We start from the raw sequence: 26,633 nt of genomic DNA, 5'->3' as shown, positions 1-26,633 counted from the left end.
CAATTGTCTCCGTTGTTAGGCCAATCTTCCCAAGGGAGCTCAAAATCTCTGGACCCTAATATTACCCAAACCCCTCCTTATTGTTAGAATTTATCTTCGAGTTCATCTTTGTAATTTTGGAGACAATTTGTGATATGCTGTTTAGATGCCTCAGTTGCGGGTTATGAATGATTGTTTTTTCTTCTCGGACTACGCAGTAGAGCTGCACGTCATTTCATCAAGAAGGAATTGTCAAGTATCTCTTTACTGTTTCTTAACTTAAACTAGTAAAAGTGATATCTTTCCAAACTCGAATGCATCAGTTCAGTAATCAACGAATGAAGTGCAGACCATCTCCCTGTATTCAACTTTCAACATCCCACCATGTTCTTTAGAAAGGGTATCAACACCCCTCTTTGAGGAACAACCATATAGTGCAACCAACACTGGTTCTAAAAGTGGAAAGAACTGCGTATAAGCCTATAAAGTCAACAAGAGTCCAATCGTTTCTGCATCAATACCAGTGTATTTCACTCTATCACGAACACAATAATAACCGGCAACTTATTTAGTGCCCAACTGCAGGGGCTTGTCACTTGGAATTCAGCTCAGCCTGGCTGTCATCAGTAGTACTTCCCAGCTGCAAAGTATTTCTCAGATATGGCGAGTCTTTGTACTTGACTACTTGGCATACATCGGTAAGTCTAGTGCCTTCTCTGCTATTCTCCCATCCTCTTGAATCCTCTCTATCAAGCTCTCGAGCGAAGGAAAGTTGGCCTAAGAATTACAAAGGGATGTCACAGGTCAGGTATGCATTCCAACTCATGGATCAGTTGTCGCTGCTAAAATATTTGTTTTGCTCTCAATTACCTCAGGTCTTATGTAGCCAATAATGGCAAGGCGCAGCTCCTCACCATAGAAGTCCTCACCAAAATTATGAAGCAACCAAGGTTCCTGCAATCGAAGTCTTTTAAAACAAAGTAATATAATGAGCATGGAAATGGCTGTAAAGAATACTCACTACTGTCTTCTCAGTATTGTCAAAATATGGGTTCCAGCCAACACTCATAACCATCTTATATATACCACGTGTTGAAAGTCCAGCCCAGCCAAAGTATACCCCAGATGTATACTCAGACACTACATAAAAGTTCTCTGCAGGTAAATTAGCTACAGTACAAAATAAAAACAATCAATGTTCCAGTTGAAAAATTAAGTGCAGTAGTGTCGGGTACCATAAAACGGGGTTCCCTAAGCATATACCGAAAAAGTCGCTTAGACCCCATCAAAATCAAAGCCAAGAGACAAACCATTGGCTAACCCCCGGCCTTGTCCGAGGCCACCGGCTCTCCGCCTCGCTCGAGGCCTCGCACGAAAGGCCTCGGACGGCCTGCCCAATCTCTGCCTCGCTCGAGGCCTCGCACGAAAAGTCTCGAACGGGGAACCGATTCTCCGTCTCGCCCGAGGCCCCGCGCGTAAAGGCTCAGACGAGATGCTGATTTTCCGTCTCGCTCGAGGCCGGCTCGACAATAATCCGTCGCCTCTGCCTCGACCGATCTCCCCGACAGAGCGTCGCGTCCAATTAATGCGACCAACCACTCCCGCGATGTCAGCTGGACGACGGCTCGACACAGCGGAGCGGCCGACGAGACGGGAAGTCGCATCAACACCATACCGTCCAGGACAGGACGGAGCAGGGGTTACCGGCCACTGTGCTCTGGTGCTGTGCTCACGACCGGCGCCCGCACTACACTGTGCTACCTAACCCCTGCCCCAGGAACAACGCGGCGTGGGGAGTCAAGTCCGGGTCACAATAGTCTCGGAATCAGTGTACGGGACCAACTGCTCCCTCCAAGCCTCGGCAATCCACTTCAGGGTCTCGGCAACCTCGGGATTCACGCCCGCCGAGCCCCCACGACGGCTCGGCCTCGGCACCAACTGAGCCTCGACTCTTCACGCGGTCAACACACAGTGACCGGCACGTCGACCGCCACGCCCTGCTTCAAGCTATCACTGGAGCTCCCACGTCGCACAGGATCGGATGTGACTGGCGCGTCGCCCCAGTGCATCAAGGACAGAACCACTTCGTCGACCATGCCGCCACAGCAACAAGCTACAGGGCTCGGGCATGCCGCCTCTGTTCGCACGACGCTGCGTAGCAACCCCATGTATCACCCCTGTCCCCCCTTCAACTATAAAAGGGAGAGACCAGGACCGTTTCCGGGGGGACGGAGAGAATCGGACGCTTACGATTAGGCCTACGCGCACACGACGAACTCACGCATAGACGCTCAGACGAACACTCGTGCTTCCCCGCTGCTTGAGATCAACATCTCAAGCAAACCACACCACCTCACGTAGAGACCTGGGACTAGCTCTCTCTCTCGCCCTGCTTATAACCCCCTACTACAAGCACCTCGGTGCAAGGAATACAAGATCGATCTCTCAGACTGGACGTAGGGCACCTATTGCCTGAACCAGTATAAACCTTATGTCTCTTTGCATCACCATCCGGGATTGGAAACATGCAGTACAAATTTACTAGTTGGTTGAGGGCTCGCCGGTCCAAAACACCGACAGTTGGCGCGCCAAGTAGGGGTGCTACTGCATGTCATCTTCGTCATCCCGACAGGTTCCGGATGGCAGACCCCGTGCGACCATTGTGTCTCGGCACGATAATCTGGTTTAGGAGCCTAGAGTTCATGTCTCTAGGACATGAGTACGATATGGTACTCCTCTCACCCAGAGTCCCGCTGACCGTCGACGACATCACGCCCCAGCAGCCTAGGCGTAGGCGGCGCCCAGGCCGCCGCTCTCATCACGCTCGCCAGGCACGGCATGGGCGGGACCACCTCAGCACCGCGCAAGCTCAGGGCGACGCGCCGCGCTCCACCGGTATCCCACGCCCAGCTGTTGGCACAAGGTCCCTGGTTGGGACCTGTCTAACCTGAGCCTGGACAAGAGAAAGACGCCGGTGGCGTGCGGCGACGCCCCGTCATCAAGCTTTGCCCCGCCACCTCCTGAGGAGTCGACTTCGGCGGAGCAAAACCTGGCAATGGCACCATCCCCGTACCCCTTCGGGTTGAGAAATGCCGCCGCCACCTATGCTACCGCCTACGCTTCTGCTCACGCAGAGCCCTCAGGACGCTGCCAGCGCTTCACCCTCGACTTCGACACCACGACTTCGACCCACACCCACGCTGACTCCTCGGAGGAGGACGAGGCGTGGGCCGGAGCGGATTTCTCCGGACTCCACGACCCTGAAGCCACGCGCCGCTTCTTGGCCGCAAGCGACTACTGCTTCGGCTACTCCGACTCCGACGACGAAGGCACTTACGACCCCACTCGCGAGTGTTTCCACATCGGACTCGGGATGCCGAGAGCGGGCGATGAGGACGAGGGGGCAGGCAACCGTTCCCCGCTTCGCCAGGGAGCAGGCGACAGGGATGGCAACGGGTACCCGCGACCCGTTTACCCGCGGGTAAAAACCCTATTAGGGTACGGGTTTGGGGGATTTTGCCCCCCACGGGTACCTTACTGGGTGATTACCTCACCCATCGGGTGAAGCGGGTATGGGTGCGTTCTTGTATACCCAAACCCGTTACCCGATGGGTCCCCCGTTTGAGTATGACACATAGGTCCATCCAGCCATTAAATAGTATATAGAGAAGAAAACCCTAGCGTTCCAATTAATCCTCCTCATTCAGCAGCGCCGCAACCTAGATGTCTCTGTGTCTGTTCGCATCCGCTTCCTGCGCCGTATACTTGCATGATCATTCTAAATTTTTTATGATGTTAGCTTTGTGAATTGTGATCTTGTGTTATTGTTAAATGGGGATGGGTCACCCGATGGGTACCCGTTACCCACGCGAGTGATGGGTCTAGGTAAATTTGAGACCCGTCACAGGTGACGGGGTACGGGTGATGGGGTGTTTGAACCCTGGTGGGGGCGGGTGTGTTCTTCTGCCCCCCACCGGGTTTCTCACCCGTTGCCATCCCTGGCAGGCGACGCCACACCTCCACGCGTTGTCCCACCGGCAGCGTGGAACGGGAACCTTGCCCCCGCACAACCTCAACGCCCGGACCTGGAGCAGCTCCGTGAGCTTCAGGCCAAGGTCGAACAAGACCGACTCCTTCTGCAGCAGCTTCAAGACACTCTCGAGCAGGAGCAGCGAGGTCGCGGTGATGGCGGAGGAGCTCGACGGAGGGCCCGCGATATCCACCACCGCATCAACGACGACGAAGGGAGTGAGCAACCCCCAATCTTCAATCGCGCTAGCCAGAACGTCGCGGCCGCGGCGATGCTAGTCCGAACGATGCCCGAGCCCTCCACCACGGAGGGACGACGGGTCCGCGGCGAGCTCCAGGATCTTCTCGAGACCGCCGCGGTGCAGCAGGCCGAGAGTTTCGCCTCCCGACGGCGTGGAGGCGCCTAGGAGCTTCCCACGGCACCGCCTCGGCAGGATAGGGAGGCCTCGGTTCGTCCCAAGCCCGCTCGGACGCCGACAGCCAACAGGGTCCCCTTGCTGCACGACCACCTTGGCAACCGACGCGAGGCGTAGGGCGACCACGAAGTGGTCAGCAGGCGACAGCGCCACGACAATGAGGGGCCCGCCCGGGGCTACCGTCCGCACCGAGGTGGCCGCTACGACAGTGGGGAAGACCGTAGTCCTTGTCCTGAGCCGCCTGGCCCTCGGGTTTTTAGCAGAGCCATCCGCGGTGCTCATTTCCCGGTCCGGTTTCGACAACCTGCCAACCTCACGAAGTATAGCGGCGAAACTAATCCCGAGCTTTGACTGGCCGATTACCGCCTGGCTTGTCAGCTAGGCGGCGCGGACGATGACCTGCTCATCATCCGCAACCTCCCGTTGTTCTTGTCAGACTCGGCGCGAGCCTGGCTCGAACACCTTCCTCCCTCACAGATCCACGACTGGCGCGACTTGGTCAGGGTCTTCGTTTGGAATTTCCAGGGCACATACGTGCGCCCCGGGAACTCCTAGGACCTTAAAAGTTGTCACCAAAAGCCGGACGAGTCTCTCCAAGACTTCATCCGGCGCTTTTCCATGCAGTGCACCGAGTTGCCCAGCGTCGGCGACTCGGAAATCGTCCAGGCTTTCCTCTCTGGCACCACCTGCCGAGACTTGGTTCGAGAGTTAGGCCGAAACGTGCCAACCTCGGCCGCCGCGCTCCTCGACATCGCCACCAACTTCGCCTCGGGCGAAGAGGCCGTCGACGCCATCTTCCCCGACAGCGACGCCAAGGGGAAGCGGAGGGACGAGGCCCCCAAGGCCTCGGCTCCCCACCTCCCCAAGAAAAATAAAAAGGGTCGCCAGGGGAAATAGGAGGTCCTCAAGGCCGGTCTAGTCGTGGCCGCAGAGCGCAAAAATCTCCGAGGCCCCAGAGGCCCCGGGCTCTTCGACGACATGCTGAAGAAGCCCTGCCCTTACCACCAGGGCCCGGTGAAGCATGCCCTCGAGGAGTGCACCATGCTCCGGCGTTACTACGCCAAGCTCGGGCTCCCCGACGACGATGCCAAGAAGAGAGGCACTGGTGAAAGTGCATCTAGCCCTTGAGTGGGTTTTGGATGATTGAATGACAACGTGATTAAAGAACTAACCCGTTTACTAAGTGTAGACAGGTAATAAGTTATCTCACAGATACTTAATGAAAGCCAAAATGATGTGTTGTTGTATAAACAATCTAGTTCAAGCACAAGACAACAATGCAAATGGAATTCATGAGAAGGCTTATTCATTGTGGGATTTCCATTTGCTATGTGAAAGCAAGCTCGTGATTATTAGTTAATGAGACATGATGGATTACATATGGAATGGTCTCATATTTGAAGCTTGCTAAATTAAAATGAAAAAGATAACAATACATATGAATGGATGATTCAACACAAGATGTGACTTGATGGCTTGAGATGGTGAAGATAGCAAGGAAAGGCTTCGAGGTACTAAGCAAGGGTGAAGGGCAAGCGACGGCTTGGCGGTCGAAGAACCTAGCTAGGGTGAAGAAGAAAGTACTTGCATTTAGTTGAGGTACTAATCAAGCTAAGATGGTCATATTGATGTGAATGATCAAATCTATAATGAAGTATTTGATGGAAGTGACTTGATACATTTGGGATTATTCAAATTTGATGAATGGAATCAAGTCACATGCTCAAGATGGCTATGCTCAAGTGAAAAGATCAACATCAACATATTAGCACCCTTACTTGATGAAGATTGGAAGAGACGTCATCAATTCAAAAGAAATCAACTCAAGTGGTATAAATTCTTTTTTCCTTTGATCTTGAGTTTAATAGGTATGCCGTACTATTAAGAGGGATTCATCATGTTGATAGATAATGTTTCATAAGTGCACAAGCCAACCCATGTGAGTTTTGAGTACTTGAGCGACAAAAGAGCTAACTGATTTTTTGCTGGTCTAGCAATACCGGACGTGTCCGGTATTCATACCGGACGTGTCCGGTATTTGTTCAGCAGCCGTAAAATTGTTGTTCTCGGGTTGGTTCGTCGGGAGTTCCGACGTAGGTCGGGAGTTCCGACGGTCGAGAGTCCCGGCATGGGTCGGGAGTTCCGATGTCTCGCACTTCAACTGACTTGGAGGGTTCACTGTCTTGGTCATACCGGACGTGTCCGGTATTCATACCGGACGTGTCCGGTATTCATACCGGACATGTCCGGCATGGATGACCAGAGGCCAACGGCTAGTTTTCAAAAGTCTTGAGGGTCGGGAGTTCCGACGGTCGGGAGTTCCGGCATGCGTCGGGAGTTCCGACACCTCACTAACTTTAACTCAGTTACATGTTTTTCAAAATTGCTGAGGGTCGGGAGTTCCGACGTGAGTCGGGAGTTTCGACGGTCGGGAGTCCCGGCATTCATCGGGAGTTCCGACGCCTCACAACTTCACTGTAACTTAGTTACCGTTGGCGCAGTTAAGTCATACCGGACGTATCCGATATTGCAACGGCTATAAAACGGCTAGTTTTCCAAGGGGGCTATAAATACCCCCAAGCCTTCACCTTTGGAGGCTGCTGATTCTGCTGAGATAGACACACATTTTTGAGCCTTGCCAAACTCTCCTAAACCCTCTCTTAGTGAGTGTGTGATCCAAATTGCAAAATCAATTTGTGGGTTAAGAGAGAATTTAAAAAAGAGAGCAAGCCACCACTTGAGCACTTGTGCATATTGTCAATCTAGTGATTCACATTTGTTACTCTTGGACTCTTCGGTCCTAGACGGCTAGGCGTTGCCGAAGAGCAACCGAGAGATTGTGGTTGCTTCGGAAAGTTTGTAACGGTCGATTCCGCCGCCTCGGAATCATAGTGGAAGGAGGAAAAGGAGTTGAAAAAGACTCCGGCTAGAGTAACCTTCGTGGTACCCTCTAGGGCTGACCTTTGCTGGGTCGCCCGCAGCCCCCTCAACGGAGAGTAGGACTCGAACGAGTTCGAACTTCGGTAAAACAAATATCGTGTCTCAATTTGCATTTCATTCGATATTTGTGTTGCTCTAGCTCTTGTGCAGGTTCTCTGCGTTTACTGATATCTCTAGTAGGTACCTACAGTTTGGTTTGAAGATAGAAATCGAAAGGAGCAAGTTCGGGGCTGTTCTGCAGAAACCGTACATACCGGACACGTCCGGTATTAGAGCTCTGTGCTGAAAATATTAACTTTCAGTTCTAACTTTGTGTTGCAGGGTTATAGCTTCTAGATACATTATTTATACCTTGTATACTCTGTGGCTAACTTGTGAGGGGTGGTATTACTCTTATTTGGAGTTTTCAATTTGGAAACTCCCTTTACTAATTATTTCCGCATTTAAAGGTGTTAATACACAGAAACGCCTATTCACCCCCCCTCTAGGCGGCATCCTAGGTCCTTTCAGCCGGCGACAGGGACGACGACAAGGACGACGGGTTCCCCGAGGTGCACAACGCCTTCATGATCTTCGGCGGGCCCTCAGCGTGCCTCACGGCGCGCCAACGAAAGAGGGAACGCCGGGAGGTTTTCTCGGTTAAGGTGGCCACTCCCCGATACCTCGACTGGTCTTGGGAGGCGATCACCTTTGATCGGGATGACCACCCCAATCACGTCCCAAATCCCGGGCAATACCCACTCGTTGTCGACCCGATCATCGGCAACACCCGACTTACCAAGGTGTTGATGGACGGAGGCAGCGGCCTCAACATCCTCTACGCCAACACCCTGGAGCTCTTGGAGCTCGACCAGTCGCAGCTCCGGGGTGATGCCGCGCCTTTTCACGGCATCGTGCCGGGGAAACGCACGCGGCCCCTCGGGCGCATCGACTTGCCCGTTTGCTTCGGCACTCCCTCTAACTACCGCAAGGAGGTCCTCACCTTCGAGGTGGTTGGATTCAAGGGAACCTACCACGCCATCCTGGGGCGGCCGTGCTACGCTAAGTTCATGGCGGTCCCCAACTACACCTACCTCAAGCTCAAAATGCCTGGTCCCAACGACGTCATCACGATCGAGTCCACGTACGAGCATGCATATGACTGCGACGTCGAATGCATCGAGTACGCCGAGGCTCTCGTGGAGGCCGAGACCCTCATCGCCAACCTTGACCGACTTGGCAGCGAGCTGCCCGAGCCCAAGCGTCGTACCGGGACTTTCGAGCCCGCGGAGGCCATCAAGCTCGTCCCGATCAACCCCACCTGCCCCGACGACCGGGCGCTGAGGATCAGCGCCACCCTCGACATCAAATAGGAAGCCGTGCTCGTCGACTTTCTTCGCGCGAATGCCGACGTATTCGCGTGGAGTCCCTCGGACATGCCGGGCATACCGAGGGAGGTCGCCGAGCACGCCTTGGACATCCGAACCAGCTCCAGACCGATGAAGCAACGCCTGCGCTAATTCGACGAGGAAAAGCGCAGGACCATCGGCGAGGAGGTACAAAAGCTTTTGGCGGCCGAATTCATCAAGGAAGTATCCCATCCGGAGTGGTTAGCTAACCCTGTGTTAGTCAAAAAGAAAAATAGGAAGTGGAGGATGTGTGTAGATTACACCGGTTTGAATAAAGCATGTCCGAAAGTCCCTTTCCCATTACCTCGTCATCGAACTTGGAGTGCGGCGTCTCGACATACGGGGCGATTCGCAGCTCGTCGTCGATCAAGTAATGAAGGAGTCGAACTGCCTCGACCCAAAAATGGAGGCGTACTGCAAGTTAGTACGTCGCCTAGAAGACAAGTTCGACGGTCTCGATCTCAACCACATCGCGCGAAAATTCAACAAGGCCGCGGACGAACTGGCAAAGATGGCGTCGGCGCGGGCCCCGGTCCCCCCGAACGTCTTCGCCAGAGACCTCCACAAGCCTTCCATTAACTACGCCTCAGCAGCGGGAGAGGGCCCACCGGCCGAACCCACCGCAGGGCTTGAGGCCCCCTCTGCCGCCGAGACTCCTTTGGCCGAGCCCGAGGTCATGGAAGTCGACACGGAGCCTCCCGAGGCCAACCAGGGCACGGACTGGCGAGTCCCGTTTCTTGATTGGCTCGCTCAGGGAGAGCTTCCTGCAGATAGGACCAAAGCTCGACGGCTTGCGCGACGAGCCAAAACTTACGTCTTCTGCAACGGCGAGTTGTACAGACGAAGCCCGTCTGGCGTTCCCCAACGATGCATCACCACCGAGGCAGGCCAAGCCCTACTTTGGGACTTGCACGCAGGCGCCTGCGGGCACCATGCAGCGCCTCGAATGCTCGTGGGAAACACCTTCCGCCAAGGGTTCTACTGGCCAACGGCGGTTGCTAACACCATCAAGCTCGTACGCTCCTGCGAGGGATGCCAGTACTATGCGCGGCAGACGCACCTCCCAGCCCAAGCCCTCCAAACCATCCCCATTACATGGCTGTTTGCCGTGTGGGGGCTCGACATGGTCGGGCCTCTGCAGAAGGCCCCCAGGGGCTACACCCATCTGCTGGTAGCGATCGATAAGTTCTCTAAATGGATCAAGGCTCGTCCGATCAATCAAATCAAATCCGAGCAAGCGGTGCTATTCTGCACGGACATCATCCACAGGTTCGGGGTTCCGAACACCATCATCACCGACAATGGGACACAATTCACCGGCCAAAAATTCCTGACGTTCTGCGACGACCACCATATCCGCGTGGCCTGGTCGGCCATAGGACACCCTAGGACAAACGGCCAAGTAAAACGTGCCAACGGCATGATCCTACAAAGCCTCAAGCCAAAAATATACAACCGGTTCAAGAAATTTGACAAGAAATGGCTTACTGAACTCCCTTCGGTCATCTGGAGTCTGAGGAACACCCCGAGCCGAGCCACGGGGTTCACACCGTTCTTCCTGGTCTATGGGGCCGAGGCCATCCTCCCCACTGACTTGGAGTACGGTTCCCCGAGGCTTCAAGCCTACAACGAGTAAAGCAACCGCACTGCCCGCGAGGATGCCCTCGACCAACTGGAGGAAGCCCGAGACGTTGCGTTGCTACATTCGGCCAAATACCAGCAAGCCCTACGACGCTATCAAGCCCGACGTGTTCAAAGCCGAGACCTGAAGGTGGGCGACCTGGTGCTGAGGCTGAGGCAGAGCAACAAGGGCCGCCACAAGTTGACCCCGCCATTGGAAGGACCATACATCGTCGCCCAAGTGTTGAAGCCCGGGACCTACAAGCTAGCCAACGAGAAGGGCGAAATCCTCACCAACGCTTGGAACATAGAACAGCTACGTCTCTTTTACCCTTAAAAAATTACAAGCATTGTATATATTGTTTCTCGAAATACAATTAAGAAGGGTTCTTTAGTTGTTCTAATTTTTCGAGAAACTCCGCGAGCCCATCGCGGGCCTCGGCATTACGATAACACCATAAGGGAGACTCAGCCCTGCCTCTGCAGAGGTGCCCACTGCGGGGCTCGAACAGGACACGGCTCTGTCTCTGCAGAACCGAGCCTCCCTCGGGGGCTAGATGGGGGGACTCCCCCCTAAGTCCCGCGTACCATTTTTAGTCGTTTTTCAAAAAAATTCCTACGCCAAACTCTATAGCGCGCTCTGACAAATCGGTTGTAAAAAACCGAAGGACCGAAAGTCTGTCTCAAGGCCAGAAGGCCGGTCGAGTCGCGAGACGGCCTACGCCTCCGGGCTACGGCACTCCCTCACCACCTTTCGCCCAAGGGGCAGCTTAGGCTCCGAGGAAGTTTTTTTGCAAGAGATCTGTTCAGAGACGAGACAGAGGGTAGAGGCTCGGAAATACAATAAAAACGATTAAGAAGCACGAGTACTTTAAAAAGGCCTCGACGGCCACAAGCGTTACGATACAAAAATAATCCCTATTCTATTTACATGGCCTCTTGGGCCCAGGTCAAGGCTCAGGGCCTCCAGCATCGGTGGATGGCGTGGGAGGAACCACCTCCTCTTCGAAAAGCTGGGCCAGCGCCGTGCCGGGGCCCTCTGCCGTCTTCATCAGCTTCGCGACCTCCTCATCGGCCTCCTCGTCATCATCGGGCAGGACGTAGCCATCGCTGATGGCCTCGAGGTCGACGCCGATGTAGTGCGAGGCGACGACGGCCAAGGCGCGCTTGACGCCCGTGTGCAACGCCCCTCGGAGGCGCTCGCGCACTTGGCCGCTCAACGCGATCAAGCGGCCGACTGGACCCCCTCGACCTCCAGGGCCTCGTAGGCGGTACGGGCGGCACTCTGCAGCGCGTTGTGCTCCCCGATCTCAGCATCGAGCACCGCCTGCACTGCGACGGAAGCCTCGGCGACTCGGAAGACCTCCTTCTCCAACCCTACGCCAAGACAAGCAGGATGGGGTCAAGCGCAAAAGAAAATAAGCCAAACAGGGGCGGAGGCCTACGGGACACCCTCGGCTTTCTCTTCCCAGCGCTGGGCCTCGACCCGAGAGGCCTCGGCTTTCTCCTTCCAGCCCTGGATCGCGACCCGAGAAGCCTCGGCCGCCCTGGAAGCCTCTTTCTCCAGCTCTGCATCACACCAGGGAGTGAGGGGTCGAACACAGGAAAAACAAGTAAAACAAGGGGAACAGGACTCACCCTCGACCTTTCCCTTCCAGACCACAGCCTCGGTCCGGGAGGCCTCGGTCACCTTGAGGGCCTCTGCCAGGGCGCCTTTTGTCAGCAGGTGCGCACCCTGCTCCGCTCCCAGCTGTCCAGCGAGGGCCTTCACAGAGGCCGTCGCTTCTTCAGCCCGGGACCTGAAGGTGTCTCGATCGCCGGCCACCCGGGTCAGCTCCTCCTCCAGCTCCTTGACCCGTGCCGCCAAAGGGGCGGCCTGCTCCCGAACCGTGGCCGCCTCGGCCTTCGCGTCAGCACAACGAAGGCGGAGGTCCTCCACCTCCGCGCTCCGCGCCGACAGAAGCTCGTTGGCGCCGGCAAGCAGGTCCTTCTACCGCTGGAGCTGGTCCCAGACGTCCCTCTCCCGCCGGAGAAAGACCGACTTCCCGAGGGACCGGGTCTCGAGCTCCTGGATAAACAGAACAGGGGTCATCCACTGCAAGAAAACTCGGAAAAAGACGACACCACACGAGAAAGGAACGCGCGTACCTGGGCGACGCCGGGCAGATTGTCAGCCACGACGGACAGCGCTGTCCGCAGCGACCGCTCCGCCCACTGGCGGTATTGATCGAAGGTGTCCCAACGCGCCCCCTCGGCCGCGTCCTCAAGGACGAACAGAGGCTCCCCCTCAGGGTCGTCCCGGCTTCGCCACAGGACACGCGGGTGATCCCACCCGCGGGGCTCGGGTCGTACCCGCACGAGGGCCGAGCCGCCCTCGCCAGAGGTCGGAGCTGGCAGCTCCACGGTGCTGGCCGCCTCGGCATCCACCCCCTCCTTCCCCCGGGAAGCATCGTCGGAGGAGATCGAATGGACCTCCACTTCCCGGGCGCTCTCCCGCAACGGCGGCGGGCCTTGGACCGGGGGCGGTACTGAGGCTTCCGCCGCCTTCATCTCCACTTCCTGGGCCGCCGGCTTCGCCGCGCTCATGCCGGCCTCCGCCACCCCGGCCTCGGTGGTCCCGGGGGCTCCGGCCTCCGCCACCTCAGCCTCGGTGGTCCCGGGGCCGCCTCGGCATCCACCCCCTCCTTCCCCCGGGAAGCATCGTCGGAGGAGATCGAATGGACCTCCACTTCCCGGGCGCTCTCCCGCAACGGCAGCGGGCCTTGGACCGGGGGCGGTACTGAGGCTTCCGCCGCCTTCATCTCCACTTCCTGGGCCGCCGGCTTCGCCGCGCTCATGCCGGCCTCCGCCACCCCGGCCTCGGTGGTCCCGGGCAACCCGGCCTCCGTCGCCTCGGCCTCGGAGGTCTGGGGGGCCTCGGACTCGGCGGCCTCAGCGACCAAGGGCGCCTCGGCCCCATCTGACCCACGGGCCTCGGCCTCGCGGGGCGTAGGCGCTCCCTCCCCTGCCTGTGTCGGGGCCGCCTCGGCAGCCTCTCCTTGGGCGACCGGCTCCTTCGGGTTAGCCCTCGCCGACGCCGCGCCACGTTGTATGGCGGCTTGCGCCTCCACCACCCAGTGGGCGGTGGAGTTGGGGCTCACCTTGAGCGCCGTAACGGGCGCCAAGGCGGGCACCTCCGCAGGTCGCTTCCGGCTGAAGACAAAATACTTACGGGGTCAGCATACGACCGAAGAACGAACGGGAAATGCTGCAACTCAGCTGAAAAAACGCTTACCTCGAGCGGGGCTGCAACCGCTTCGGCACTGCGACCCTCCTCTGCAACGGCGGCGGCGGCGGCGGTGGCATGACCTCTGTATCCGCCGGTGCCGGCCGGTCCTCGCCGGACTCCGGCGCCCCCTCGAACCACCGCGGGGGCAGTTGCGTCGCCCCCGCCGCCACCTGCTCCACCTCTGCCGTCGAGCCCACCGGGCTGACGGCGCGCTTCCCCAATGCCCGTGCCTCGGGCGTGTCGGCCTCGGCCCCGGGGCGGGCGATCGCCGGCCCCAAGGCGTCCTCTCCTCCTCCTGGAAGCGCCGGGCTACTCGCCGACGCCCCAGGCGCTGTCTCCCCGACGTCAGGGAGATGGTCCAGGGGACCCCGCCCGAAGAATCCTCCGACAGTGAAGGCGACGGAGACACCTCCACCGGGAGACCGTCCTGCCTCTGCTGCCGACGGCGCTTCTCCAGCCTCTCGCGCTCAAGGATCTTCCTCGTGCGCTTTGCCTCCTCGGCATCCTTCTTCTTCCGCGCCTCGGCGTGCGCCCGGTTGACCGCCCGCCGACTTGCGTCCTCAGGAACGGGCGGCGGGGAGTCTCGCACGTCCCTCATCCCCTGCGGGGACGGCGAACACAAATAATGAACCAGAAACGATGAGGAACAAGGAGGCCTCGGGGGCCACAGCGACGTGTAACTTACCAGAGAAAGGTACCCCCACGACGGGCGCATCGCGATAGGGGTCAGACCACCGCTCCTCAGCTTCCCATCCACCGTCTCCCTCACCCGACGTAGAATCTCCTCGTCGGAGAGGGCGTCGGTGGACATCCGGATGCCCTCGATCGGCTCATCCGGTCTCATGTCGAACAGCCGCCGCCGTCGAGCCATCAACGGCAGCACCCTCCGGCGGTGGAAGGCCGCCACGACCGCAGCTGCCTTAAGGCAGCGGCTCCGCAGCCTCTCCAGCCCCTCCAGGAGCGGCTCCAGCTTGGGCTGATCCTCCTTTGGGACGTCATACCTCCACTTCTCCGGCTGGCTCTCCACGACCCGCCCGGTATAGGGGGGAAGTCCGCCGTCGTCGTTGCGAAGGTAAAACCAGCTGTTATACCAGCGGCGGTTGGACGACGCGAGCTGCGCCGGGATGTAGAGGTGCTGCCGGTCTTGGCGCACTTGGAGAGTGCAGCCTCCGGCCCTCACCGCCTTCCTCGTGCCCATCGTGCCTGTCGGCTTGGTGGTGTGCCCCGCCCGGAAGAGGTGGAGCCACAGCTCCCAGTGGGGAGCAATCCCCAGATACCCCTCGCAGACAGCAACGAAGATGGCCGCCTGCGCGATGAAGTTGGGGTTGAAGTTGTGGAGGTCCACGCCGTAGTAGTGCGAGAGCGCCCGCATGAACCGGCCCGCCGGCAGGCCGAGGCCGCGCTCGTGAAAGGATACGAAGCTCACAACGTAGCCATCGCGTGGCCTCGGCTCCGGCTCGCCCGACGGAGCAATCCACTCCGGCCTATTGGGATCGGTAACCGGACGGAGAAGGCCGTCATCAACGAACGACTGGAGCGTCTCCACGGATACGTCGGACTGACCCCAAGGATCCGCCTCAATGACAACAACGTTGCCGGCCATAAGTGCGGTGGAGAACTCGACTACGGCAGTAAGCCTCGCTCTCTTCCTCTCTTCCTCTCCCTTCTCCCTTCTTCTCCCCGGCGCTCTCTGTTCCTAGCAGTGGCTCGAGGGCAGTAAAAGCAAAGGCAGACAAGGAGGAGAGGAGCGAGCCTCGTCACGTATTTATGCAGGAAGGGGGCGAAACGGACGGGCGACAAAATCAGGGAAGTTGCCCTCAGATCCGGCACAGTTAATCCAGATCCGATTTAACCGCCCACGCGCCCACCTTTTTCTTATTAATCGCGTGAACAGTTATGTCCCATCCGCTGACACAGCGTCGCGTCCAACCGCCGCGGCGGCAGGCGCCATTCCGCCTCCCCGAGAAAACCGCCTCAAAAGGCGTGCCTGCCATTGTCAAACCGATGGGGGGGGAATATCCCCCGCCCGATTCCTTTCAAACGAAGGAACTGGGCACCGAGCCCGTTACGGTCCAGGGGTTCAAAGGCTGGGCCCCAGAGGCTTCGACAGCCGCCCCAGGGCAACAGAGTCAGGGACGACTACGGGCGAGCCCGTACAGGGCCGAGGCCCAAGCAAGCGAAACGCTTGGGACGCCCTAAGTCGTGTCCGAGACCGGCAGGGAGGTCTCCGAATGGGATCCCACCGTAGGGAGGCATCGAGCCCCCGGGGCCTATCGAACGGCCCTAGGACCCACTAGAGAAGTCCTCTGGTACCTTTGGAGCGCGTCTCTGGACCGCTAGCCGACCCCTATCGAAAAGGGCACGGGCCTCCACTCGGACTCACCCGATAACAGCTCACCGAAAGTGTCACCGCTCGCGCCCACCGAGGGTAGCCTGGCATATTCCACCCCTCCTTCCGAGCGAAAAGGAAGCGCGAGGGTCGCACAAAAAGCCAGGGGAACTCCTGATCGCCCTCTCGCTCCGTGCAGAGGCTCGGGAGCTCTTCCTGCAACCTTGCCGAGACCCAGCGACCCAGGCTCGCACTCGAGGGGGCTCGGCAAACAACCCCTCCTTTCGAGCGAAAAGGATGCACGAGGGTCGTATAAAAAGCCAGGGAAACTCCTGACTACCCTCTCGCTTCGTGCAGAGGCTAGGGGGCTCTTCCTGCAAACATACCGAGACCCCACGACCCAGGCTCGCACCCGAGGGGGGCTCGGCAAACAAACCCTCATGCGCGAGGGGCGCACAAAAAGCCAGGGGAACTCCTGATCGCCCTCTCGCTCCGTTCAGAGGCTCGAGGGCTCTTCCTGCAACCTTGCCAAGACCCAGCGACTCAGGCTCGCACTCGAGGGGGCTCGGCAAAAAACCCCTCCGTCCGAACGAAAAGGATGCGCGAGGGTCACACAAAAAGCCAGGGGAACCCCTGACCGCCCTCTCGTTTCGTGCGGAGGCTCGGGGGCTCTTCCTGCACCCAGGACGAAGACAAGCAACCCAAGCTCGCACTTGAAGACTCGGAAAAACGCGATAAAGGGCATCGAGTCCGTTACGGTCCAGGGGTTAGAAGGCCGGGCCCCGAGGGTTTCAACAACCGCCCCAGGGCAGCAGAGTCAGGGACAACTATGGGCGAGCCCACGCATGGCCAAGGCCCGAGCAAACGATCGCTCGGGACGCCCTAAGTCGTGTCCGAGACCGGCAGGGACGTCTCCGAATGGGATCCCACCGTAGGGAGGCATCGAGCCACCAGGGCCCATCGAACGGCCCCGACACCCACTAGAGAAGCCCTCTGGTACTTTTGGAGTGTGTCTCTGGACCGCTAGCCGACCCCTATCGAACGGGGCACGGGCCTCCACTCGGACTTACCCGATAGCAGCTTACCGGAGATGTCACTGCTCGCGCCCACCGAGGGTAGCATGGCACCCTCCACCCCTTCTTTCGAACGAAAAGGATGCGTGAGGGCCGCACAAAAAGCCAGGGAAACCTCTGACGGTCCTCTCGCCCCGCGCAGAGGCTAGGGGGCTCTTCTTGCAACCTTGCCGAGGCTCAGCGACCCGAACTCGCACTCATGGGCTCAGCGAACGCAATAAAACCCCTCTCACGACATAAGAAAAGCCCCTGGAGGAATAAATCCACTCCTCTAGGGCCTCGGGGGCTACACCCGGCGGGTGCGCTCGCGCGCACCCACCGAGGCCTCGAGTACGAAACACCATCACGCCAGGAGCTACTGCGAGCCGAGTCTCGTCAAAACCTCAAGGAGAGCGCTCACGCTCTCCCTGAGGCTCGGGGGCTACTGTCGGGTACCATAAAACGGGGTCCCCTAAGCGTATACCGAAAAAGTCGCTTAGACCCCATCAAAATCAAAGCCAAGAGACGAACCATTGGCTAACCCCCGGCCTTGTCCGAGGCCACCGGCTCTCCGCCTCGCTCGAGGCCTCGCACGAAAGGCCTCGGACGGCCTACCGAATCTCTGCCTCGCTCGAGGCCTCGCACGAAAGGTCTCGAACGGGGAACCGATTCTTCGTCTCGCCCGAGGCCCCGCGCGTAAAGCCTCGGACGAGATGCCGATTTTCCGTCTCGCTCGAGGCCAGCTCGGCAATAATCCGTCGCCTCTGCCTCGACCGATCTCCCCGACAGAGCGTCGCGTCCAATTAATGCGACCAACCACTCCCGCGATGTCAGCTGGACGACGGCTCGACACAGCGGAGCGGCCGACGAGACGGGAAGTCGCATCAACACCATACCGTCTAGGACAGGACGGGGCAGGGGTTACCGGCCACTGTGCTCTGGTGTTGTGCCCATGACCGACGCCCGTACTACACTGTGCTACCTAACCCCTGCCCCAGAAACAACGCGGCGTGGGGAGTCAAGTCCGGGTCACAATAGTCTCGGAATCAGTGTACGGGACCAACTGCTCCCTCCAAGCCTCGACAATCCACTTCAGGGTCTCGGCAACCTTGGGATTCACGCCCGCCAAGCCCCCACGATGGCTCGGCCTCGGCACCAACTGAGCCTCGACTCTTCACGCGGTCAACACACAGTGACCGGCACGTCGACCGCCACGCCCTGCTTCAAGCTATCACTGGAGCTCCCACGTCGCACAGGATCGGATGTGACTGGCGCATCGCCCCAGTGCATCAAGGATATAACCACTTCGTCGACCATGCCGCCACAACAACAAGCTACAGGGCTCGGGCATGCCGCCTCTGTTCGCACGACGCTGCGTAGCAACCCCATGTATCACCCCTATCCCCCCGTCAACTATAAAAGGGAGAGACCAGGACTGTTTTCGGGGGGACGGAGAGAATCGGACGCTTACGATTAGGCCTACGCGCACACGACGAACTCACGCATAGACGCTCAGACGAACACTCGTGCTTCCCCGCTGCTTGAGATCAACATCTCAAGGAAACCACACCACCCCACGTAGAGACCTGGGACTAGCTTCCTCTCTCGCCCTGCTTGTAACCCCCTACTACAAGCACCTCAGTGCAAGGAATACAAGATCGATCTCTCAGACTGGACGTAGAGCACCTATTGTCTGAACCAGTATAAACCTTGTCTCTTTGCATCACCATCCGGAATTGGGAACACGCAGTACAAATTTACTAGTTGGTTGAGGGCTCGCCGGTCCAAAACACCGACAAGTAGTATCAACAACAACAACAACAACAACAACAACAACAACAAAGCATTTAAGTCCCAAACAAGTTGGGGTAGGCTAGAGTTGAAACCCAGCAGAAGCAATCAATGTTCAGGCACATGAATAGCTGTCTTCCAAGCACTCCTATCTAAGGTTAAGTCTTTGTGTATATTCCATCCTTTCAAGTCTCCTTTTATTGTCTCTACCCAAGTCAACTTCGGTCTTCCTCTGCCTCTCTTCGCGTTACTATCCTGGCCTAGGATTCCACTACGCACCGGTGCCTCTGGAGGTCTCCATTGGACATGTCCAAACCATCTCAACCGGTGTTGAACAAGCTTCTCTTCAATTGGTGCTACCCCTAATCTATCACGTATATCATCGTTCCGAACTCAATCCCTTCTTGTATGACCGTAAATCCAACGCAACATACGCATTTCCGCGACACTTATCTGTTGAACATGTCGTCTTTTCGTAGGCCAACATTCTGCACCATACAACATAGCAGGTCTAATCGCCGTCCTATAAAACTTGTCTTTTAGCTTCTGTGGTACCCTTTTGTCACATAGGACACCAGATGCTTGCCGCCACTTCATCCACCCTGCTTTGATTCTATGGCTAACATCTTTATCAATATCCCCGTCTCTCTGTAGCATTGATCCTAAATATCGAAAGGTATCCTTCCTAGGCACTACTTAACCTTCCAAACTAATATCTTTCTCCTCCCGACAAGTAGTATCAAAGAAACAAATATGAACTCCTATAGAATAGTAGTATACTATTCTATATGATCCAGGAAAAAGAACAGCATAACATAAACGGGCAGAATTATTGAAGAAAAAACATCAAAATAATAACCATACAGGAAACAAAAAACTTGGCCTAACTCTGGTCTGGTGAGGGGCCCTTTTAGTGAGACCCAGGATTCTAGCCCTGGCTGGCCAGCAGCACACCTGGCTGCCACACCACCATACTACATTACTACACGTGTGTTCTCGCCACATAGGAAACAGAACTGAAAGCTACTCCCTCCATTCCAAATTGCAAGACGTTTTGGCTTTTCTAGATATATAGCTTTGATATACACTATGTCTGGATACATAATAAAAGCAATGTATCTAGAAAAGTCAAAACGTCTTACAGTTTGGAATAGAGCGAATAATAGAATGAGCAAAATAATTGCTCCATTGCTATATGACTATACTTATTATACAGAAATGAGTGTACTGTAAGAAAAAGAACTAAAATGCTATAATGTTCTTTCTAGTTTAATCAATACAGGCTCATGCAGATATGCGGCCTGTTCGCTGGTTGGTTTCTGGGCTGATAAGCCCGGCTGGTGCTGGTTTGTTGTGAGAGGAAAACACTGTTGGCTGGCTAATAAGCCCTGGCTGAAACCAACAAGCGAACAGGCTGATGATATCATGATGTGCTATTAGATCCAATAATGGCCAAGATATGAGGACTAGTAATGGTTAGGATATTACCATTCTAACAAAAAAAAGATGGCACATCACCCAACCTTGTACACAAGAAATTGTATTGGTGAATAGTATAACACAAAGGGGCTGTTATGTATATATTCCAGAAGTATGACCAAATAATGTCCATTTCAGATGGGAGCTTGCAAACCAGCATGAAACCATTGGTCTATCATATAGTTTTGTTTAGCAACTTTCTTAGTGAGGCAAAATGCTGAACTGATTCAAAAGTAAACCAGCTAGTTGGGGAAACATCTGAAACGGTCCATTCAATGAAAAAAAAATTGAGATTCAAAACAGTTGTAATATTCAACCTTTATGTTTCTAGCCCACCATACCTGTTGGTATTCCTAGTACTATAGAACCACGGCCAAATCCTTTGATCACTGGTCCACTGATAAACCACGGTTCTATTGGTAAGGTATCTTCAATCCCTGTGCAGAAAATTTATTGACAGATAAGCTAAAAGACTAGATATATTCTCCTCTGAATGAATAAAACTAATATGCAAGCTCAAGAATTCAAACGTACAATCATTAAATGGTGGTAAACCCCATTTCTCAGGCTTCACATCAAGGAGGGAATTGATCACCACATCAGCAGAACTGAACTCAGCAGTCTTTTTTGGTATTGAAGGTACAGCTATGACATGCATCCCTGCAGCCTTTCCAGCTGTAACACCTGGCCTAGCACAACCATTACTTACAATGTTAAAGGTAATGTCTTCACTAAAGTACTTCATCCTATATCATAGAGTTTGAACCAGTAAAAGGAACGGTTATCAGAAAAAAATACAGATTATACATGTGATGTCATGTCAGCCCAGAAGAATTATACATGTATATGGAAGAGAAAATAAACATTTACTTCAGTAGAAATTCCAGGTGCCATGCTGCGTATTACTAAACCAAGACAACGGGATTGTACCACAGTATCTTATTATTATGACGCTTCATATGTAAAATGATATGTCAAAATATGGTGTATAACAATATTCTCTTCTTAAAATACAGCAAGGAAAACATTACTTGTTACTAGTTAAAATCTCATGAATTTCCACAAGCATATCCACAACATGATTTTAACTAGCCTTCCTATGTTTTCAGGACGTGGGAGGAGGGAACATAATGTCTTTGTGAAGAGTATTACCACATATAGCATAAAGTTTTTGAAGAAAAAACTTACAAGGAATCCTCGATTACTAGGCAATTTGAAGGAGTGGCGTTCATTCTTTTAGCAGCTTCCAAAAATCTTGAATACCATCACAACAGACAACCGGAAATAAAAAAACTGAGACAAGTTAAGCAAATCTGGAGTATCAGAGATGATGGCATCATGCAACATGATGTCTTACATATCTGGGGATGGCTTCCCCTTCTCTACTTCGTCTCCACCAACAATTGTAGAGAAACACTCTTTCCATCCTATACAAGGTAGGAACAAATTCACTAGTAAGTAACTCTACCACATAAACAGAAAAAAGGATTCCTCGTAACCATATTTTCCAGAGATACCTTGATGGCATGAAATTTTGGCTTCTATGTTAGATCTTGGTGAGTTCGAAGCCAAAGCAGTAGGGACCCCATTACTCCTTAAATGTTTTATCAGCCGAGTAGCTCCTGGAAGAGCTTTTATGTTGCACCACCTGCAATATGAGGTGTAGTCAATCAAGAATATTTAACTCAAGAAGAGAACTTACTGGCACAGGTCATCACATAAAAAAAAAGAATTCAGTGTGATTTTCCCCCCAAATATAAGAAAATATACAAGCACATAGAAGTTCCAATGGCATTACTGTTCACTGAACACTGGAGTAATAATTGAGAGGAACTCTTCTGTAGAGTAAGGGAGCCCATAGTCTTCTAAAACAACAGCTGCAGCGTCATAATGTGTCTTCCCATCTAGCTTGTGAGCTTTCTTGCTGTCCCATGTTTTCCCATTTTTGACAAGAAATGGTTTTACCACCTTACTTACAACGGAATCTGCTAATTAGTACAACCAAGAGAATCAAAGTTAGCTTAGACAAGTGAATTTAGTACACACTCTAAACCTAGAAAACCATGAACTATTAGTGTTTTCAATTTTCAGTCACCTGTGTTTAAGAGGGTGCCATCCAAATCAAGGATGACATGGGAAACAAGCCGAGAAATGGGCTTCGGTGCTGACATTCCAGGCGCAAAAGAGTTCAATGCAGCAAGAGACAGGTTTTGGGACACACAACCTGTCAAATGATCAATGATTTTGGCATACATCAAACTGGTGCAAAGCTAGAGGACAAATGAGCTTAATAACTCATATGACAGTCAATAACAGCAGCCACTTCAAACTAACAATTGAACTGAATCCAGTAACATGTACAAAAATCGATTGCATTGTGAACATCAGCTACAAAAATTATACTGCCTCCATTTCAAATTATAGGGCACTTTAGTTTTATCCTAATTTTAAAAGCAAACCCATAGCATAGCTATCTGTTTCGTGCAGGTTAGCCACGTCAGCACTCACTAGCATGTAGTTATAATAGCTATCTCTTCATGCAAGCTATCTATGTCTGCGAGCCACATCGCCCACTAATATACATTAGCTTGTCTGTTTCTTCATACAAGCTATCCATATAATGAGCCCCATGAATCAATACTTATAGGCCAACCGATTTCCATTCCAAATCGTCCATGACCAAGGCATATTACATAGAGAATTTTATTTCATGTAAATGAATTTAATGAAACTAATTAAATGTTCCAAATATTGTTACATTTTATATAAAGTTGATTAGAGTTAGACAAGTTTGATTTAGGAGAGAATGAACTGCAACTTGGAACGGAAGGAGCATAGCCGATTCATGATGAGTCCTTAATTCCTTACCTTCGATGGCTGCCTGCTAGTTGCCACCGTGCTGCGCTGCTTCTTTGCCTCTGGCTGCGTGATGCGGTGCTGCCGCTCCGCCTAGCGTCAGGACCTTTTGCCTGCTCTCTGCTGCGTCGTTGCGTTCCTCTCTGCTCGCTGGCTGCGGCCGTGCGGCGCGACCTCAGCCCCTCAGTGCTCAGCGGCTCACAGGCCACAGCGGCCGCGGCGACTCCTGCCGTATGCCACCCAGCACCCTTGCGCCCACTGCCCTTCTCCTGCCAAGTCGAGCCGCCGGCCGCCGCTAGCGACAGGGAATGCCGGATTGGGTCGGCAACTTCGGATTGGCCGCCGATTGGGGAAGAAGAAGCCACGGGTCACCGGGTTAGGTGAGGCCGTGAGGGAGATTGAGTGGGCTTTCCTGTATTGGGCTATGTACTACTTGGGCCGCATCGGCATAGGAGTAGGGACGAAAACGGTCAAGCAGGAAAAAAAAAATCGTAAGCCTAGCGCGCGCCTAGGCCTGCATCTGGACGTGGCTCCCGTTCGCCCGCGCCTGCATCCCGCTCACAAACGCGACGTATGCTTGAACCAAAAAAAGAAAACCACGACTTACGCAGACCCCTCCGTCCAGCGCCCAATCCTGCTCCGGAGGCAGCGTCCGTCCGTATGGAGCTCCTTCGCTTGCGTTCAACATACACAGCTCCCTCGTCCCACGCCCATCGCCCATCGCCCATCCCTCATCCGTACGGAGATCAGGTCGAGCTTGAACTGCCATGGCGAGATGGAAGGAATGGAAAGGGAGGGGAGGGAGAGGAGAGGAGAAGAGACGGCGAGGTGCCCTGCGCGAGGAAGGCGTGAGGTAGGAGCCAAAGCTTTGCGGTAGGCCGCTCCCCGCCAGCCACCGGTACGGTGCAACACCCGATTTACTTTTGAAACATATGCAACATACGTCTGAAGATAGATAAAACACTTGAAACATGCGTGTATAGCCATTGCAACATGTACAACACCCCGATCTACTTTTGAAACATCGAGATAAAACATTTTCAACATAAGTTTAAAATAGATGAAACACTTGAAACATGCGTTTATAGCCTTGCAACATGTTTAACACCAAGATCTACTTTTGAAATGTCTAGATAAAACATTTGAAACAACGTCTGAAACAACCGAAACACCTGAAACACTTGAAACACATCGTCGCCGGCGGCCACGACCTACCTGGTGGAGAACTGCTGTGGCTCCACGTACGGCGAAGGGAAGCTCGGGGACGAGACTCGACGTGGCGGCTCTAGCGGCGGCGTAGATCTGCACCGAGGCATGAGCTCAGCGGGGTCTGGGAGCTCGGGGGCGTTCGTGCGGTCGGCTGCGAGGCGACTGGTGGCAAAGACAGTGTCGGCGAGGTGGAGATGGCACCGCAGGCAGCGGCGTACGACGGGCGGATGCAGCGCCGCGGCACTTGAGGGCGCCGGAGAAGGCCTCGGCGAGCAGCCTTGTGCTTCCTGGGTGAGCAGCCTTGCGCTGGATAAGGAAGCGGCGCGGTCTTGCGGACAGCGTGGGATGGGCGCAGATGCGGCGCTGCGGCGCTCGAGGGCGCCGGAGAAGGCGCGGTGAGCGGCCTCGCGCTGCCTACGACGAGCAGTCTAGCGCCGGAGATGAGAGCAGCGCTGTTTTTTTTTTGTGAAGCGAACTGACAAGCGGCGCTTGGAGGATAAGGCGGAGTGCGGGAGACGACGTGCGACACAGGTGGGTCATGTCGAGCGGGTCGAGTCCATCCATCCGTCCAGACGCCCGCTGTGGAGCATTATCGCAAAAAAAGCAAAGATTGCAGGCTGCAGGCACACTGCATCAGTTTCCCACGCTACCAACGGAAACGGGCAAAAGCATGGCTTTGGCGCAAGAACACAGTACAGCCGCCTCGGCCCCACGCCATGGCAAGGCGCTGGTAGCTGAGCGCAGCCTCAAGTGGTCAGCAGGAAATAGGCGACTGAGACAAAAAGGCAGCACGAAAGATGCATAAACTAGAAAGGGTTCTCTTAATCCCGAATATAAATATTTGTATCATGTTAATTAATCTGATGGGAATTGGCTCCAATTTCGCTTCAGCAGTTAATTCTTTTGCTAATTTGAACATTTCCACAGTCTGAAAATTTTAATAATCCCTTGCCCTCGATGTATCAAGCAGTTTTGTAGGTTTATGGGTTACTCTGACAACTGTAAATCACAACCACGTGTTTTCTGGGAGGTGCTCTTCTCGGTAATCTAGGGATTACTGTGATCAGGCATGGTTGTAATGAAAATTTTTCTTCTGTTTAATGAAAAACGTGCCACGGCGTGGTCACGAAAAAACTCTGACAACTTTGTTCTTTGCTTCTCCTTTATTTATAAAAAAACATTGGAGTCTGGGAAGAGCCTTCGTCTGTCAACTTTGCAGGGCAGTAAATATGCAAGATGCCTGTTTTAATGATTAGTTACTAGCAGCCATTTATGTCTAAATGTTTCTGCAAATGGTTTCACTAGATGTGTAGTTAGAGAATAGCTGCTGCTGCAAACGGTCTGAATATACAGAGCCAGGTTTGCTGGCCCAATTTTGCAGTCTTTATGTCTTTAATGTACTATTACTATTCTTTTTCTTAGATAATGGAAAATTCTAGGTTTAGTCCTCTTTAAAAAAGAGGCATCAGTTCAAAGTTAACTAAATACACCCACTTTAAACGCAATATTATTGTAGACGGAAAATGAAAGACCACCCATTGGATACGAAGAACTCCATGGCCCAGGATTTTAAAACTCAACACGCCTCAATCATCTGATGTTTGCGATCATCCATGAGCTACAATAGAGCTTAGAACCGAAGTCGGTACATCCCTTTGATCAGAACCTGAAAAACGCTTTTAGGTGACATTTATTAAACATTGTATCATTCTTTGTTAGCCAAATTAGCCAGCAGTGAGTTGCAGCCCCACTCAATAAGGTTAAGGGGTGTCTGGTTCCACCTCCTAAACTTTAGCCGTTGTCCCATCGGATGTTTGATACATACATGGAGTATTAAATATAGATTATTTACGAAACTAAATGCACAGATTGAGACTGTTTTACAAGACGGATTTTTAAGCCTAATTAGTCTATAATTTGACAATGTGGTGCTACAGTAAACATGTAATAATGACGGATTAATTAGGCTTAATAAATTCATCTCACGGACTACTGACGAATTCTGTAATTTATTTTTTTATTAGTATCCGAACACTCCATGCGACACCCCAATGTGACACCTTCTAAACTTTAGTCCCTGAATCCAAACACTTTCTTACATTGTATTTTTTGTTTCCCAACTTTGATCAACTGCCAAACAGATGGTAAGAATGTCGAGGCGGCTTGATTCCAAACACAACGTGGACTGCACGCCAAAGAAAACGGCCATAATGACATTAAAAGAACAAATGTTGGACTGCTCCATTTATATCACAAAAGCAGCAAAACTTACTAACG

The 26,633-nt window shown here is 54.0% G+C and overlaps 1 pseudogene; it reads right to left on the bottom strand.

Moving 5' to 3' along the window:
* Positions 1 to 318: 318 nt before the first annotated feature.
* Positions 319 to 23,535, bottom strand: LOC136536534 (bifunctional riboflavin kinase/FMN phosphatase-like; annotated as a pseudogene).
* Between the last annotated feature and the right edge of the window lie 3,098 nt (positions 23,536 to 26,633).

The sequence above is a fragment of the Miscanthus floridulus genome, chromosome 1, assembly GCF_019320115.1.
Source record: "Miscanthus floridulus cultivar M001 chromosome 1, ASM1932011v1, whole genome shotgun sequence".
Classification (NCBI taxonomy): Eukaryota; Viridiplantae; Streptophyta; class Magnoliopsida; order Poales; family Poaceae; genus Miscanthus; species Miscanthus floridulus.
This window is presented reverse-complemented; position numbering and strand designations above follow the sequence as displayed.